Genomic DNA, 16,959 nt, shown 5'->3' on the forward strand with positions numbered 1-16,959 from the left:
AAAGTGAGAAGGCTACAGCTAGGAGGACTTGATTCCTTGTGACCTTGCACGTTTGTAGGAGTGCTACACGTGGATTAGGTTCAATGGATATAGCGTTCCTGAAACAAGGGAGGTTTCCACAGGGGAGACAGAGCCACAAACACGGGTTCTCTATCTTTGATACCACCCGTTACATCTCCACCCTTCTTCAGGTCCGCCGCTCAACTTCTGGGCCAGATTTACTTCTACCATAGTTATTGCCTATGCTTATCTATAGGTTGTATTTAAAAGTTAAAAACCATTAAATAGAGTTATATTATTATTATTTTTAAATATTGTTTAGAGCAGAGTCTATTGCAATGGGATTACATTCCCTTGTCTATGGTTCACGTTATGCCATTTTTACATTTCACCAACAGACAGAAATCAAGTCCCCTTTTGAGGGCTTTATATGCTTTATTATTTCAGCCATGCCTCTCACATACATTTTAAATTTTAGGTTTATTTCTTTCTATTTTTCTTTCTTTTCTCTCTCTCCATTTTGCTTTAATTATTCTTTTTTTTTTAATTTTCAGAAGAAATGCTCTTATTTAGAAAAAAACTTCTTAGGATATTACCACTTTTTCATTCTGTAACATCCTTTTCCTTTTTTCTTTTCTTTTCATTTTCCTTTCTTTCCTTTCCTTTTCTTTCTTCCTCCCTTTCTTTCTTTCTTTCTTTCTTTCCCTCTCTGTCTCCTTTTTTATTTTATTTTTTTGTATTATTTTACTGAAGCTCGCTGTGTCAAGAGACTTACCATCCGACACCTTTCCTCTTCTTGCTAAATATAACTGTTCCCTATGCCATCTAAGCCGTCTTCGGAGTTCTCATTCTTATGTTCCACTCATGGCATCCTGTTTCTCAGTTTATTCTCTTATTTTTCTATGTTGTACCCTCAAATAAGGATGAGTGGGAAGTAAACTTTCTGAGTTCTTATTTGTCTTACAGTTTCCATCACATGACTGGTGCTCTGGCTATATCTTGAATTCTAGGCTCAAAATTATTTTCCCCTGTAACTTTGAAGATATTGTTCCATTATTTTCAGGCATTAAGTTTGCTGATGGAAATTTGAATTATCTTTTGTTTTGTAGATGGGCTTTTTTTCTTCCTATGTGAACGTTTTTACATGTTTTTTTTCTTTTTTCTTTTTTCTTTCTTCTTTTGTTTTGGAAGAAAATCACTTTATTCTAATTGATTCACAATGACATCACAAAAGCTGGTGTAAGGAGGCCACACAAACATTTGCTGAGCCCCAAACTCACTACCATCTCAGTGAACTTTTGTACAGTTATGAACACCCATTGCACAGTTATGTCCATTGCAGTTCTGCAGCAAGGAAGCTATTAATGCTGGAGGAGAGGTTTAACTGGTGGTTTTACACTTTACACTTTCACTAGCAATTATAATTTTATACTAGATTAGCTTGGTCACGAGAGATGAGTTTCCATGTCTTCAATTTGAACTTCTTTATTAGTCTAATCCATTTGCAAATCTGCACTGTTTCAGCACCTCACTGAAACCCTCACAAAGCTTAAGGTCACCTTGTTTCTGACACTCCCAAAATTGTTTCATCTCATCATGGCTTGGGCCAAACTGCTGTTGCTGCTGGTATTCCCTGAGGCTGGGTTCCCTGAGTTGCCGGCTGGGTTCCCTGAAGCTCCTGGTAAGTGATGTCACGTCTTGCAGGCTCAGCATTACTTCCTCCACTGAAGGCCCCTGTGATGGCATGACCTAATGTGTGGCCATCAGCTGAGCCCACAGCCACACCAGCCGCAGTGGTTGCCCTCTAGGCCATCAGACCTGGCTGCCGAGGTGCCGGAACAGGTGAGCCAACAGCAGATGGTGGAGCTGCTGCTGGTGGCTGAGCTGCTGGTGCTGGCCTGGGCACAGGTCTCATCTGAAGTGCCCCGCTGGCCAGAGGGGCCACGCGGGAGTTCTGGCTTCGGCATCCATGCAGCACCGCAACTGCACGACGGCTGGGCATGTACCAGGCAGAGACTGGGAGGAGAATCTGGCACCTTCTTTTTGTGGTTTTGTAGAATAGGTGTGGAGTTTGGTCTTTTCTTTAATCCTATCATGCACTTGATTGGCCCTTTCAATCTATTAAAAGGCTAGTGTTAGCTCTAGAAAAATGTATTGATCTGTTGCCCTGAGTTTTCTCTCTTCTCTGTAAGGCAATCTTATTAGTGAAATATTAGATCACTTGGATTGACTCACTATATCTTTTCTGTTTTCTTTTATATTTCTACCTTATATTTTTGTACTATTTACTAGGAAATTGCCTAAACTTTATTTGTGTGTGTGTGTGTGTGTGTGTGTGTGTGTGTGTTTTAAAATCTAGAAGACTGCCTTAACTTTCTTTTTTATCAACTTTTTAATCTGTGGGAGGAAGAGCATACCACATAACTAATGACTCTGAGTCTCTTTTGTTCTCTGGTTGTCCTTTCATTGAAAAGTGAAAAAAAAAGACATAATTTCTGCCTCATTGGAATTTAATCTTTGGCTGGGACTATATCAGTTATCCATTGCTGTATAACTAATGGTTCAAAACTTAGTGACTTGAAACAACTGTCTTTTATTTGGCTCATTATTCTGCAGGGTGGAAATTTGGGCTGGGCCGTGTTAATGGGCTGGGAGCTGTTCAGTTGACCTCTCATGAGGTCACTCAAGAGACTTCAGTTAGATCCGGGTCAGCAGAGGCTAGCTAGTTTCTGACGGCGTTGGCTGGTAGGTCTGGGATGGCTGGGAAGGCAGAAGCCTTTCTCCTTCTGTTGCCTCATTCTTTAGCTGGCTCATTTGGTCTTATTCACATAATAGGAGCTGGGTTCCAAGAGTAAATTAGAACACAAGACCCAAAGTATAAGCATTTTTCCAGTCTCTACTTATTTTCCATTTGCTATTATTACATTGGCCAAAGCAGGTCACAGAGACAACCCCAGAGTCAACAAGGGAAGGGACTGTGCAAGATTGTGAATGAAGGGAGCCACGATAAAACGGGAGCTCCCACTGCAATAATCTATCAGTGATAAAATATAAGACCAGAAATAGAAGACAGGACAATTTTGAAACCTTCTTTAAAATTGTAAAATTAAACCCATGATTTTCATGTTACAATACGGTATATTCTAGAAGAATTCAGTGAAAGAAAAATAGAGCTTGAATACCCTAGGAAAGCTTCATAAAGGGCTTAGACTTCACCAGGTTATTAAAGATCCTGGATGAATTTGGATAGGCCAAAAGTGACGTGTGGACTCATGGGGACATTGGAGATGTGGGAGCTCAGAGGGGAGTCACATGATTTCACGGACATGTTATTTCATTAAACTTCAGATTTTCTCTGTGAAAGACTAGTAGTGATAGTGGCTAGTCAAATTACAGTTACTTGCCAGGAGGCCATGAATAGCTGATTGGAATACTCTGTTGATAACATTTTAACATTAGGTAAAATGAAAGAAAGAGTCCCTGCTGGCAAACATATACTTTTTGAAATTCAGAAGTTCTCAATTATTTTCCAGAAAGATCTTCCATAAGGAAAATTATGACCAGCGAGTTAAGGACATCAGATATTTTGAATAAATATATAATCTAAGATTTATTCTGGACTGAAAGAACTTAAAATTTACTTTTATGTTTATCATATTTTTTAGCATATTGGAAGATATCTTTCAAAGACAAGCACCAAGCTATTTAGTTTAATGTAAATATAGACCAGCATTCTAATTTTTGAAGGCACTTGTGAAACTCAAGTAATTTTTTCTGAAATTGACACAGTTTTAGCCTTTCTTGATGCCAGTCAACTGACTAATACTTCTCCTTCATTGTAGTTAATTAATCTAATTTATGTAGGATTTTTAGCCAAATTATTGCTCACTGACAAAAACAAAAGTACTTAATATATTCTGCCAAACATTATTAAAATAAAATAATGCATTTGGAATTGTTTAAATTACACACTTAAATTCCCTACAATGCAATAAATCAAGACCTGTGTTTAAGGAAAAGTTAAATATAAGTTTCAATTTTTATGCAAGAAATATATATTTTATTTAGTAAATTATAAACATTTTTTATGTCTATCTGGCTATCTTCATTTTAAATAATGTTATTGGAAAATACACATATATAATGCTAAATACACTATCCTTATTGATATTAAACTAATTTAAAAGACTTAAGGATTGCATTGGTTTTGGGGTTTACTGGGATGAATCACTAAACAGATACTTGCATTACCTGATTTCGTTCCTAAACATGAAATTAGTCGGTATCATTGATAATTAGTGTAATCTCTGCTATAAGTGCTCAATGCCTTGCAAGTTTTATCATTTCCTATTTAATAAAACTCATCTTTGAAAGGATATGTGGTCTGAAGAAATTGGAGGCTGAAGAATCTCTCCATATTTATCCTGAGTTGTATGTATAACTAAACTATGTAAATTACATGACTATAGAGTACAGTCCATTTCTAGACATGAACCTTAGTCCTCTCCTAATTTGGAGAAATATTTGTAGCCACTTGTGAGAATGAAAGCATTAGAATTTCCACATAAACACATTTTATAAAAAGAAAGAAACCACTGTGACAACTGGAAATAATACTAATCCCTTGCACTAAATTTTAAGTATATCAAAGTAAGATCTCATAGTCTGATTGTTCCAAGTATACCCTCAAATAGCTTCTCATCTTGTTTATTGTCCTTATCACAAGATGCAGGATACTTCACATTTACATTAATCACAAAACTGTCAGAGACTATTGATGTTTCACACTATTTGCAAAGGCCCTAAATCTTTTCCTGCATTTGGAAAACCCTGAGTGACCTTTCAGAAAATACAAATAACTATAACTATATGCAATAATCGTCTGTTTTTGCAGCTGATTTGAGCTACTTCTCTTTTCTACACTTTCCCCATCTCTTCTCTTATTTTCCTTCTTGTTTTTCTACTTCTTTTTCTTCTCCTTTTCTTCCTTCTCTCCCTCCTCATCTTTTTTCTCTCCCCTCACTTTGTATACATGTTCATTTGCATATATAAGTACCTAGGGATGGACCGAGAATGTCCATGAATTAATAACATTGATTTTTCTCCCTATCGTTTCAGTAGCAGTGAAGTTTATTACAAAATTCTATTGCAAACTATTTCAAAATTTTAAGGTTCAATAAACCAGTCTTATACCATCAATCATGATTTCTGTCTGCAAAGCAAAGACCCTCATTTAAAACAACAGCAGTAGCACACTTTCCCTGAATTTAATCTGCATTGTCAATTTTAAAAGAATCCCATATAGATGGAGTAATATGAAGAAAGAATTTTGATATGCATTATTCTTCTTATTTCCTTTAATGTATGAAAGTATAGTAATTAGCAGTAACATTACTAACAACAAATTCATATGTGTATGTTTATGATATATCAAAATCTATCCTAAGCATACTACATCCATCAATGTGTTTAATCTGCAAAACAATTCCATGAATGAGGGTTCATTCATTTCATAGTTGAGCAAACTGAAGCAGAATAAAGTCACACAGCTGGAAAGTGATAGAGCCAGTTGAGTGGTTTTGTTTTGTTTTGTTTTTTTGTTTGTTTGTTTTTGTTTTTTTGGCAGGGGAAGGTGCTGTTTTTGCTTTTCTTTTTGTTTTCTTTCCCTGATGCACATTTAATATAATTGCTTATGGGGCTGAGGAATTTTTTAACTTTTTAAAAGGTATACAATAGTTTAAGAATAGTATAAAGCATAGGTATATCACAAAGAACAGCCATAACCTTACACACCTGTTAACATTTTACCCTATTTTTTTCCTTTTCTTACAACACCTCAGCTTGTATTTCTTAAGAATAGGAATATTCTTACATAATCATAGGTGAGTTCTCAACTTCAGTAACATTAACATACATACAACAATTTTCTTTAAGCCATATTTCAATTTTTTCAACTGACCCAATAATTCCTCCACGGTATTTTTTTACCAACAGCACGAGATTCAGTCTAGCATCAGATATCACGTTTAGTTTTAATGTATCTTTAGTCTCCTTTAATCAGAGCATTTCCACTGCATGTCTTTGTTTTCATAACACTGACATTTTTAAGAATACAGTGAGACTGTGGTCTTACGTGCAAACAAGTGGTAATTGCGAGGCTGATGGTGAAAGAAACAGATCTGAAGGAAAACTTTAACATGAAGGATGGTCTACCAAAATTTTACTAGACATGCTAAGGAGGTAATTGAGATAGTTGAAACTATATTTATTCTGATCTTTTAAGGGAATCTAGAATATTTTAAGAAAATAGAATAGTTATTGCACACATTGCCAGTTTTCCACTAAACCTAAGTGTCAAACTCACCAGAAGAAAGCTCAAGACACCGGCAAAAATGACACAGTATATAAAATGAATTGATTATCTAATTAATTAATTAATTAAACCTACCTACCTATAAGTTTCTATTGATTTGCTTGTTTCTTTGATATTACCCAGATAGAATATATAGAATTCGCCTTGCAAGATCAAATAGTTCATTAAGATAATGGTAGCTTAAACAAAACTGCTGGCAGTGGAGATAGAGAGAAGTGGATGAATTTGAGTATAATTTACATCCTGAGACTGACAAGATTCTGTGGTGAATTGAACATAGGAGGTGAGCTGTAGGGCAAGACCAGGGATGAGTCCTGAGCTCCCACTTTGCATATCTGATTCCGTGATGTCATTCACTAAGCCAGACAAAGAAGGAAGACTACCACATTATGGGAGAGGAGGTCAAGTTTAGTTGGGATATAGTCTCTTCTTAGATATTTGGATAGCAATACAGCATTATATGTACAAATCTGAAAATCTGCAAGGAGGGTTGAGGTGGAAAAACAATTCTGGGCATCCTCTGCACATAGACGATAGTAGACATATTGAATGTGGAATAGTTGCCTGGGAAGACTCTAGAAAGAGTGAAGGAAAAAGAGGCCATGGCATAGTCTTGAATAAGGCTCGCATTAAAGAGCTTGGTGGAGGATGGTTAGATTGCCAAGGAGCTAAGAGCAAAACAGCAGTCAGAGATGTAGGAGTAAAACCAGAAAGGGTGTGTCACAATAGACTAGAGAAGACTGAAGGAATTAAGAAATATTCACCATTATCAAAGGTTGCCAAGAGAGAAAGAAGTGTTGACAAATAAACTAACTTTGGAATCACCCTGGTGATGATGACTTTATACAGAACTTTTACTGTGGAGTTAAGAGCGTAGATTCCAGATTTGAGTGAGAGGATATAGGAAAATGATAGTGAGGAAAATTAATCAAAGAATAATGTTTTATTTTTTCTGTTCTTTTTCTAATTTTAAAAAATTTTTCAGTTACCATTGACATAAAAATATTACATTAGTTTCCAGTGTACAAAACAGCGTAGTGATTAGACGTATATACTATATGTATATGTGATAACAAATAATTTTATTACCCTGTGCATTTTATTACACTGTACATAGTTATTATAATATTATTGACTGTATTCCCTATGCAGTACTTCACATCCCTGTGACTATTATTTTTTCAATTGTAGTTGACATTCAATATTATATTATATTAGTTTCAGGTGTACGGCATAGTGGTTAGACATTTATATAATTTATGAAGTGATTTCCCCGATAAGTGTAATACCCACCTGACATTACACATAGTTTTTACAAAATTATTGATTATATTCCCTATACTGTATTTTACATCCTGGTGACTATTTTGTTACTATCAATTTGTACTTCTTAATCCCTTCACCTTTCTCACCTAGCTTCTAAACCTGCTGTCATCTGGTAACCATCAGTTTGTTCTCTGTATCTATGAGTTGTTTCTGTTTTGTTTGTTTATTTTGTTTTTTGCATTCCACACGTAAGTTCCATAAGGTATTTGTCTTTTTCAGTCTGACTTATTTCACTTAGTATAATACCCTCTAGGTCCATCCATGTTGTCACAAATAGTAAGATTTCACTGTTTTTTATGGCATAGTAATATTCCATTGCATATATGTACTAGATCTCTTTATCCAACCATCTATTGATGGGCATTTAGGTTGTTTAAATATCTTTGCTATTGAAAATAGCACTGCAGTAAACAAAGGAATGCATATATCTTCTCAAATTAGTGTTTTGGATTTCTTAGGATAGACACCCAGAACTGGAATTTCTGGGTCATAAGGTAGTTCTGTTTTTAATTTTTTGAAGAACCTCCAAACTGTTTTCCATAGTGACTGCACCAATTTGCAAACCCACCAAGAGTGCATGAGGGTTCCCTTTTTTCCACATCCTCACCAACACTTGTTTGTTGATTTATTGATTATGGCCATTCTGACAGGGGTGTGGTGATTTCTCATTGTGTTTTTAATTTGCATTTCTCTAATGGTTAGTGACCTTGAGCATCTTTTCATATGTCCTCTTTGGAGAAATATCTATTCAGGTCCTCTGCCCATTTTTCAATTGGTTTGCTTGGTTTTTTTTTTGGTTTTGAGTTGTATGAGTTCTTTATAAATTTTTGATAATAAGCCCTTATCAGATGTATCATTGGCAAATATATTTTCCCATTCAGTAGAATGTCATTTTGTTTTGTTGGTGGTTTCTTTTGCTGTGCAAAAACAGTTTAATTTGATGTAGTCCCCCCTCCTTTTTTTCTTATTTTCCTTTGCCCAGTGGGATATATCAGAAAAAATATTACTAAGGATAGTGTCAGAGAGTTTACTACCTATCTTTTCTTCTAAGAGTTTTATGATTTCGGGTCCTACATTTAAGTCTTTAATCCATTTTGAGTTTATTCTTGTATATTGAGTAAGAAGATGGTCTAGTTTCATTTTTTTGCATGAATCTGTCCAGTTTTCCCAGCACTAGTTATTGAATAGACTGTCTTCACCCTATTGTATATTCTTGCTTCCCTTGTCATAGACTAAATAACCATATAGGCATGGGATTATTTCTGGGCTCTCCAGTTTATTCCATTTATCTGTATCTGTTTTTATGCCAGTACCATGCTGTTTTGATTATGATGGCCTTGTAGATAGTTTGATATCAGGTAGTGTGGTACCTACAACTTTGTTCTTTGATCTCAAGATTGCTGTGGCTATTCGGATCTTTTATGGTTCTGTATAAATCTTTGGATTACTTGCTCTAGTTCTGTGAAAAATGTCATTAATATTTTGATAGAGCTTTCAATGAATCTCTGGATTGCTTTAGGTAGTATGGACATTTTAGCTATATTCTTCCTATCCATGAGCATGATATATGTTTCCATTTATTTGTACCTTCCTCAATTTTTCTCTTCAATGTCTTATTATTTTCTGAGTACAAGTCTTTACTTCCTCAGTTAAATTTATTCTTGGATTTCTTTTTATGAAATTGTAAATTATTTTCCTAATTTCTCTTCCTGATAGTTCATTAGTGGTGTATAAAAATGCAACCCATTTCTGAATATTAATTATGTATCCTGCTATTTTACTAAATTTATTTATCAGTTCTAATATTTTTTTGGTGGAATCTTTGGGGTTTTCTACGTATAGTATTGTGTCATCTGCAAATAATGACAGTTTTACTTCTTCCATCCCAATTTGGATTTCTGTTATTTTTTTCTTGTCTGATTGCTGTGGCTAGGACTTCCAATACTTCTTTGAATAAAAGTAGTGAAAGTGGACATCCTTGGATTGTTCCTGATCTTAAGGAGAACGCTTTTCATTTTACCACAGTGAGAATGATGTCAGCTGTGGGTGTGTCATATATGGCCTTCATTATGTTGAGCTATGTTCTCTTTGTTCCCACTTTGCTGAGAGTTTTTATCATAAATGGATTCTGGTTTTTGTCTGCATCTATTGATATGATTATATAATTATGATTTTTCATTTTGTTTATATGATGTATCACCTTAATTGATTTGCGTATGTTGAACCAACCTTGCATCCTGGGAATAAATTCCATTAGATTATGCTGTATGATCTTTTTAATGTATCGCTGAATTTGGTTTGCTAATAATCCTTGAGCCTTCTGGGGTGTATGATCATCAGAGATATCGATAAATATATCTGTCTTTGTCTGGTTTTGGAATCAGAGTAACGGTGGCCTCGTAGAATGAGCTTGGGAATCTTCCCTCCTGTTGAAATTTTTGGAATAGTTTGAAAAGAATAGGTGTTAATTCTTCTTTGAATGTTTGGTAAAATTTACCTATGAAGCCATCTGGTCCAGGACTTTTGTTTGTTTGGAGCTTGTTGATTACTGATTCAATTTTGTTATTAGTAATCAGTCCATTCAGATTTTCTTTCTTCTTGATTCAGCCTTGGAAGATTGTATGCCTCTATGAATTTATCCATTTCTTCCAGATTGTTGAATTTGTTGCTGCATAATTACTTGTAGTATTTTCTTAATTTTTTTATATTTCTCCGATGTCCGTTGTAACTTCTCTTTGATTTCTGTTTTTATGTATTTGAGTCCTCTCTCTTTTGTTCCTTTTTTTTTTTAACTTTTATTTATTTTAAGTGTGTTTTTCCACACCCATCAGCTGCAAGTCAAGTAGTTGTTTCAATCTAGTTATGGAGGGCGAGCTCACATTGGCCCATGCGGGGACGGAACCGGCAACCTTATTGTTAAGAGCACTGCGCTCTAACCAACTGAGCAAACTGGCCACCCCTCTCTTTTGTTCTGATGAGTCTGGTTAAAACTTTATCAATTTTGTTCATCTTTTTAAAAAACTAGATTTGGTTTCATTGATCTTTTGTATTATTTTTTGAGCCTCTATTTTATTTCGGCTTTGATCTTTATTTCTTTCCTTTTACTCACTTCAGGCTTTTTTTGTTCTTTTTCCAGTTCCCTTAAGTATAAAGTTAAGACTGTTTATCTGAGATTATTCTTGTTTCTTCAAGTAGGCCTGCATTGCTATGAATTTCCCTCTTAGGACTGCTTTTACTGTGTTTCATATATTTGGGATCGTTGTGTTTTCATTTTCATCGTCTCAACGTATCTTTGATTTCTACCTTGATCTCATTGTTAACCTACTCATTGTTTAGTAGCATATTATTTAGCCTCCCTATATTTGTGTGTTTTTCAGGTTTTTTCTTTTTTTTTTTTTAATTGATTACTAGTTTTACACCATGGTGATCAGAGAAGATGCTTGATATGATGTCAGTCTTCTTAAATTTATTGAGATTTGTTTTGTGGCCTTACATGTAGTCTATCTTGGAAAATGTTTCATGTGCACTTGGAAGAATGTATATTCTGCTGTTTTGGGTTGAAATCCTCTAAAAATATTTATTAATTCCATCTTGTCTAGTGTGTCATTTAAGGCTGCTGTTTCCTTGTTGATTTTCTGTCTGGAAGATCTGTCCATTGGAATCAATGGGGTGTTTTGGTCCTCTACTATGATTGTATTACTGTCAGTCTCTCCCTTTATGTCGGTCAATATTTGCTTTATATACTTAGGTGCTCCTTTGTTGGATGCATAGATGTTCACTAAGGTTATGCCCTCTGGTTGGATTGATCACTTCATCATTATGTAATGTCCTTCTTTGTCTCATTATAGTCTTCATTTTAAAGTCTATTTTTTCTGATACAGATATTGCTACCCCAGGTTTTTGTTTGCTTGCTTCCATTCACATAAATTATCTTTCATTATCCCTTTACTTTCAGTCTATGTATGTCTTTCAATCTGAGGTGGGTCTCTTGTACATGGCATATGTATGGGTCTTGTTTTCTTATCCATTTAGCTACCCTATGTCTTATGATCCATTTACATTTAGAGTGATTGTTGATAGCTACATAGTTATTGTCATGCTGTTATTCATCTTTTTTATCTTATTTTGTTCATTTCCTTATTTTGCCCTTCTTAAAGAAGTCCCTTTAACATTTCTTGTAATACTGGCTTGGGGGTAATTAATTCCTTCAGCTTTTTTTTTCAGAGATAAAGGAAGCTCTTTATCTCTCCTTCAATTTTAAATAGTCTTGCTGGGTAATCTTGTTTGTAGGTCCTTGTTTTTTTGTCAGTTTGAATATTTTATGCCCCTCTTTTCTATCCTGCTAAATTTCTGTTGAGAAAGCCCTTGTTTTCATACTCTTGCTGCTTTTAGGATTCTCTCCTTTTTTTAGATTTAAAATTTTGATATTTATTAATGATAATTTTCATTCTGCCTTTTAAGTTCAATGCATTTTTTTTACTTTTTAAAATTAAATTTATTGGCGTGACAATGGTTAGTAAATTTGCATAGGTTTCAAGTGTACAATTCTATAATACATCATCTATGTATCATATTGTATGCTCACAATCCAGTCAGTTCTCCTTCCATCACTATATACTGAGGTGCCAAAAAAATGTATACAAGGGGACAGTTTGGTCAGCATTGCTCAAGCAGTAGTTTGCCATAATCAGAAGTGTCTCAACGGTGATGGTAACCACTTTGAGCACCTCTTCTATTTGCAGAAGTCAAACGTAACTTGTATTCATCTTTTGTTATCAGTATATATTGAGTATCACAATTTTAATACAATTTTCTTAAAATGTGTATACATTTTTTTGGCACCCTCTGTATTTGATCCCCTTAACCCTCTTCTACCATCCCTCCTGCCCCTTACCCTCTGGTAACCACTAAACTCTTGTCTGTGTCTATGAGTTTTTGTTTCTTTATTTGTTCGTCTTTTTCCTTTGCTGCTTTCAGTTTTATGTCCCACATATGAGTGAAGTCACATAATTCTTTATTTTTTCTGTCTGACCTATTTCCCTTAACATGATAATCTAGATCCATCCATGTTGTGCAAATAGCAGTATTTCATCTTTTCTTATGGCTGAGTAATATTCCATTGTATATATATACCACATCTTCTTTATCCAATCATCTATCGAAGGACACTGGTTGTTTCCATGTCTTGGGCACGGTAAATAATGCTACAAAGAACACAGGGGTACATATATCTTTACAGATAAGTGTTTTCAGACTTTTTGGGTACACAGAAGAGGGATTCCTGTGTCATATGGTTATTCTATTGTTAATTTTCTGAGTAACCTCCATACTGTTTTCCATAGTGGCTCTACCAATTTACATTCCCACCAAGGGTGTATGTAAAAGAGAACCCTCTTTTACATGTTATATGTGTATGAGGGTTCCTTTTTCTCCACACCTCCCCAACACTTGTTAATACTTGTCTTGTTGATAATAGCCATTCTAACAAATGTGAGGTGGTATCTCATTGTGATTTTGATTTGCATTTCCCTAATGGCTAGTGATGTTGAGCATTTTTCCATATATCTGTTGGCTATTTGTATGTTTTCTTGGGATAAGTGTCTGTTCAGGTCCTCTGCCCATTTTTTAATTGGATTGTTTTGTTGTTGTTGTTGTTCAGTTGTATGAGTTCTTTATATATTTTGGATTTTAGCCCCTTATTGGAGGTGTTATTTGAAAATATCTTCTCCCATTTGGCTGGTTGCCACTTTGTTTTGTTGATGGTTTCTTTGGCTGTTGTGCTAAATATTAAGAGAAGTCAATGAAGGGTAGAAATGGCGGCTTGAATGTGTTGAAGCAGGCAAAAGCTTTGATGAGGATAAAATAGCAATTGTTTTACAAGCAAGTGAAAGAAGAGAAAGCAGTGCTTCATTCTATGATTTTAGATATGGAACAATCTTTGGTGATGTTAAGTACCTTTATGTGACAGTTAGTGTGTCCAAGAGGTGGAACAGGAGAAATTCTCTAGCAATGAGATGATTAAAGACCTGAGAGCTCAAAGCACTTAGGTGCTGAAAGCAACCTGAATGATGAGCATGGTTAATTGGTGATTCATGGAAGTCTGGGAGCCACTGCCGGAGATTTTAATGAAGGGCAGCAATAGAGAGGCTGGCAATGGCAGGAAATAAGAGGAAGCAGGAAGTTTTTTGATTGGTTTTGTTTTGCTTTTAACGAGAGAGCAAGGAAGTCATGATTTGGAAAGTGGAGGAACCAACCCATAGTCATGATCTATCTAGAGAACTAGAATATAAATAGAAAGTGCTTGAGAATGCTGCCGGCATAGTGGTGTCTCCAGAGTTGAGCCAAGTTTCAGTTAAGCGAGGAGGTGGAGAGGAAACTCCTAGAAGTTGAGAATGAGTTAGAATTTTCTGATTCAGATATGTTGGTTCTAAACACGCAGCAAAAGGGATTGAAAATAAAATCATAGGATTGATATAAAGGAGAGCTTCTAGGCACTGAAGAAAAACTGGAGCCCGACAATTGGTAATTTCCATATAACAAAACTCTTTTACATGTTATATGTGTATATTGTGTATGTGTGTATGATTATATGTGTACATTTGAAGAAATATTTTTCCAGTTTTATTCAAATATAATTGACATACAGCACTGTATAAGTTTAAGGTGTACAACATAATGATTTGACTTACAGGGACAGTTTATTACCCAAAAAGAATTACTAAATTTTGTTTCTATTTCCACATTCAAATGTACCTTACAAATGCCATAAAAGGCAGCTTTGCACATGTTGTTCCTCCTGTCTGGAATGTTCTGTCCTAAGAGATCTACTTGGCTCTCTTCCTCACCACCTACACATCTTTGCTCAACTGACACCCTTGCTGTGGAGCTTTTGCAGAAAGCTCTTCCTCCCATCCAAGCCCTCCATATCCTCTTTCCCAGCTTTATTTTATCTTTAGCACTTTCTGTCCTCTGGCATGCCGTATGATTTACTTGTTTATTTTTGCCTCTCTCTTCTCAAACTAAGATGTCAATTTCTGAATGGCAGACGTTCCGTCCTTCCCTTTCATTTGCAGCTGTCACCAGCAGCTAGAACCATACCTGGAACATAGTAGAGTTCAATAAATAATTGCCAAACAGATGAGTTAGTACATACATGAATGAATAGACATAGAAATGCAATGGGGTCTAAGGACAATTTCAAAAAAGAAATTACAAAAATATTTGGATCAATGACTACATTGTTGAAATAAGTATGGGCCCCTCCAGAGTTACAGAACACAGCACACATGTGGATGAATAACTTATGCTATGAGCGTTTCAAAGTGGGCTCTTTATTTCAGAGTCACATCCGGATTGTAGGATGATTTTAATGTCACTTGAGAACTCAATCCCCTATCAAATAGCCCACTGCATAGTCTCCTTTTGGTTTAATTTTCAAAACTAAATAAAGCATAGTGCTGTTACCCTGCATGAGGTGGACTTTGCAGCTGAGCGCCTCCAGGCATGTCAAGGCCTGGGCTTAGATTAACTGCCACTCTCCGCAATGCAAAAATCAAGCTACTGAACCTTGAAAGCTTGAGAATGGTTGAAGAAAGCAAGACTCTGTTTCACTGTGACACACTTCTCAACATTGCTCTCGGAATGTGGTTAAGATTCCACTGATTGAATGTAAGACACATTGTGGCGTTTTTCAAAACTTTTGTTGTTTTTGTTGTTAAAAAAATGGTCAAGACATTTTTTTTCTCTGTGTACTGAGTGAGAATTTCAAAACTGATTAACACAATGACTAATATGGAGTTTTAAAGTGATTTTTCCATCCGGATTTTCTTTTTTGTCTTTCTTTTGTTTCGCTTGTTTTATTTTTAAAATGACCTTAGTAAATCTCTTCTTTTATGCATATAATCATATACATGTAAGATACACATATACATTTGTCCTAGAATAAAATAAGGACATTTTTGGAACATTTTTAATTAAACGTCTCTCGTCTAAGTAGTCAATGTATTAACATTATTTTACTTGTATGTTGTGAGTTTTTGTGCATGTGCACATACATATGTGTGTGAATATATATATATATATATTTTGAATTTTCACAGAAATTATTTTCTATCAAGAATATATTAACTATTTGAATGGACTTACAATCTTTAAAATATCCCTTTAACTAGACAGCTCTGTATTTCCCATCTTTTGGAGTCATCTGTGTAAGACTGATTGACATTCAATGAGGGGAAAGTGTAATGATGTCAAAATAGAGTAATGTTTGACTACCCATTTTGTGCCCTAGGCACAGACCTGCAAGAAGATCCATCACTAATTTCAAATTTCCTTTTGAACTGGCTGGTACTGGATTGTTAACATGTTGTGTAATGACCTGTATGAATCAATAGGATGTCTGTCCAATCCTGGGAAGATAAATATGGATGAGGCCCATGTCATCAGTCATTTGGCCTGCTGATGTGCATGCATATTCGTCCTCACTGAAGTCATTCAGGAGAGGGAATTGGTTCCAGAATGATCCTATTGCTGCCTATGGGTCTCAAGTATCAGGAGATAGATCAGATTCTTTATATTTGCATCTGGAGAGACTGAGAATGCAGCTGGACAATTTCCTTCTGGCTTTTACTGGAATAAGATAGATATTGCTGCTCCTCAACAATGACTGCAGAGTTAAAGGAAAAGTTTTTCAACAGAGAGAGAGAGAGAGAGAGAGAGAGAGAGAGAGAGAGAGAGAGAGAAAGAAAGGAAACCTAGATGTTTCAGGTACAATTCAGCTGTTGCAGAAATATGTTTTTTTATGGTTCTGATAAATGTTCTCTGATCCTCTGGCATTTGCTGTTCCGTTTGTGCCCCTTGCTTCATGGTTTCTAAGTGTGTGCTATCCAAGACAATTGAAGTTAAAGTTGAAAGAAACATGGCTTTTGAGCAAAATTGAGCAAGAAAGTCAGAAGGCAGGTATGAAACACATCATTTGTATAAAATGTCTTCGAATGATTTGGTCACTAATTCCTATAATAATCTGGTGATAAATAATAGCTGAGTACCAGCTGAGTAAATGACATACTGAGTACCAGAAAGAAAATCTAGCTAATAACAACAGCTTCCAAAACCTTAGAAAATCGTATCTGATCTAAAAACACTTCTCATTTTTAAATGAAATAATTTATCTTGAATATTTAAAAATATTCGCCAGACATATAAAATGTTTTGTAATACATATTATTGTAATTCCATTCAAATATGGAATATAATCATAT

The 16,959-nt window shown here is 35.2% G+C and overlaps 1 protein-coding gene and 1 pseudogene across 4 annotated transcripts in view; one reads left to right on the top strand and one right to left on the bottom strand.

The window, feature by feature from the left end:
• The window catches only part of ROBO1 (roundabout guidance receptor 1), a 1,112,802-nt gene that overhangs the window by 486,374 nt on the left and 609,469 nt on the right, over positions 1 to 16,959 (top strand). The window lies entirely within an intron of this gene.
• On the bottom strand, positions 1,489 to 2,002 carry LOC109457245 (coiled-coil-helix-coiled-coil-helix domain-containing protein 2; annotated as a pseudogene).

Source organism: Rhinolophus sinicus, linkage group LG01, assembly GCF_036562045.2.
Source record: "Rhinolophus sinicus isolate RSC01 linkage group LG01, ASM3656204v1, whole genome shotgun sequence".
NCBI classification, from domain to species: Eukaryota; Metazoa; Chordata; class Mammalia; order Chiroptera; family Rhinolophidae; genus Rhinolophus; species Rhinolophus sinicus.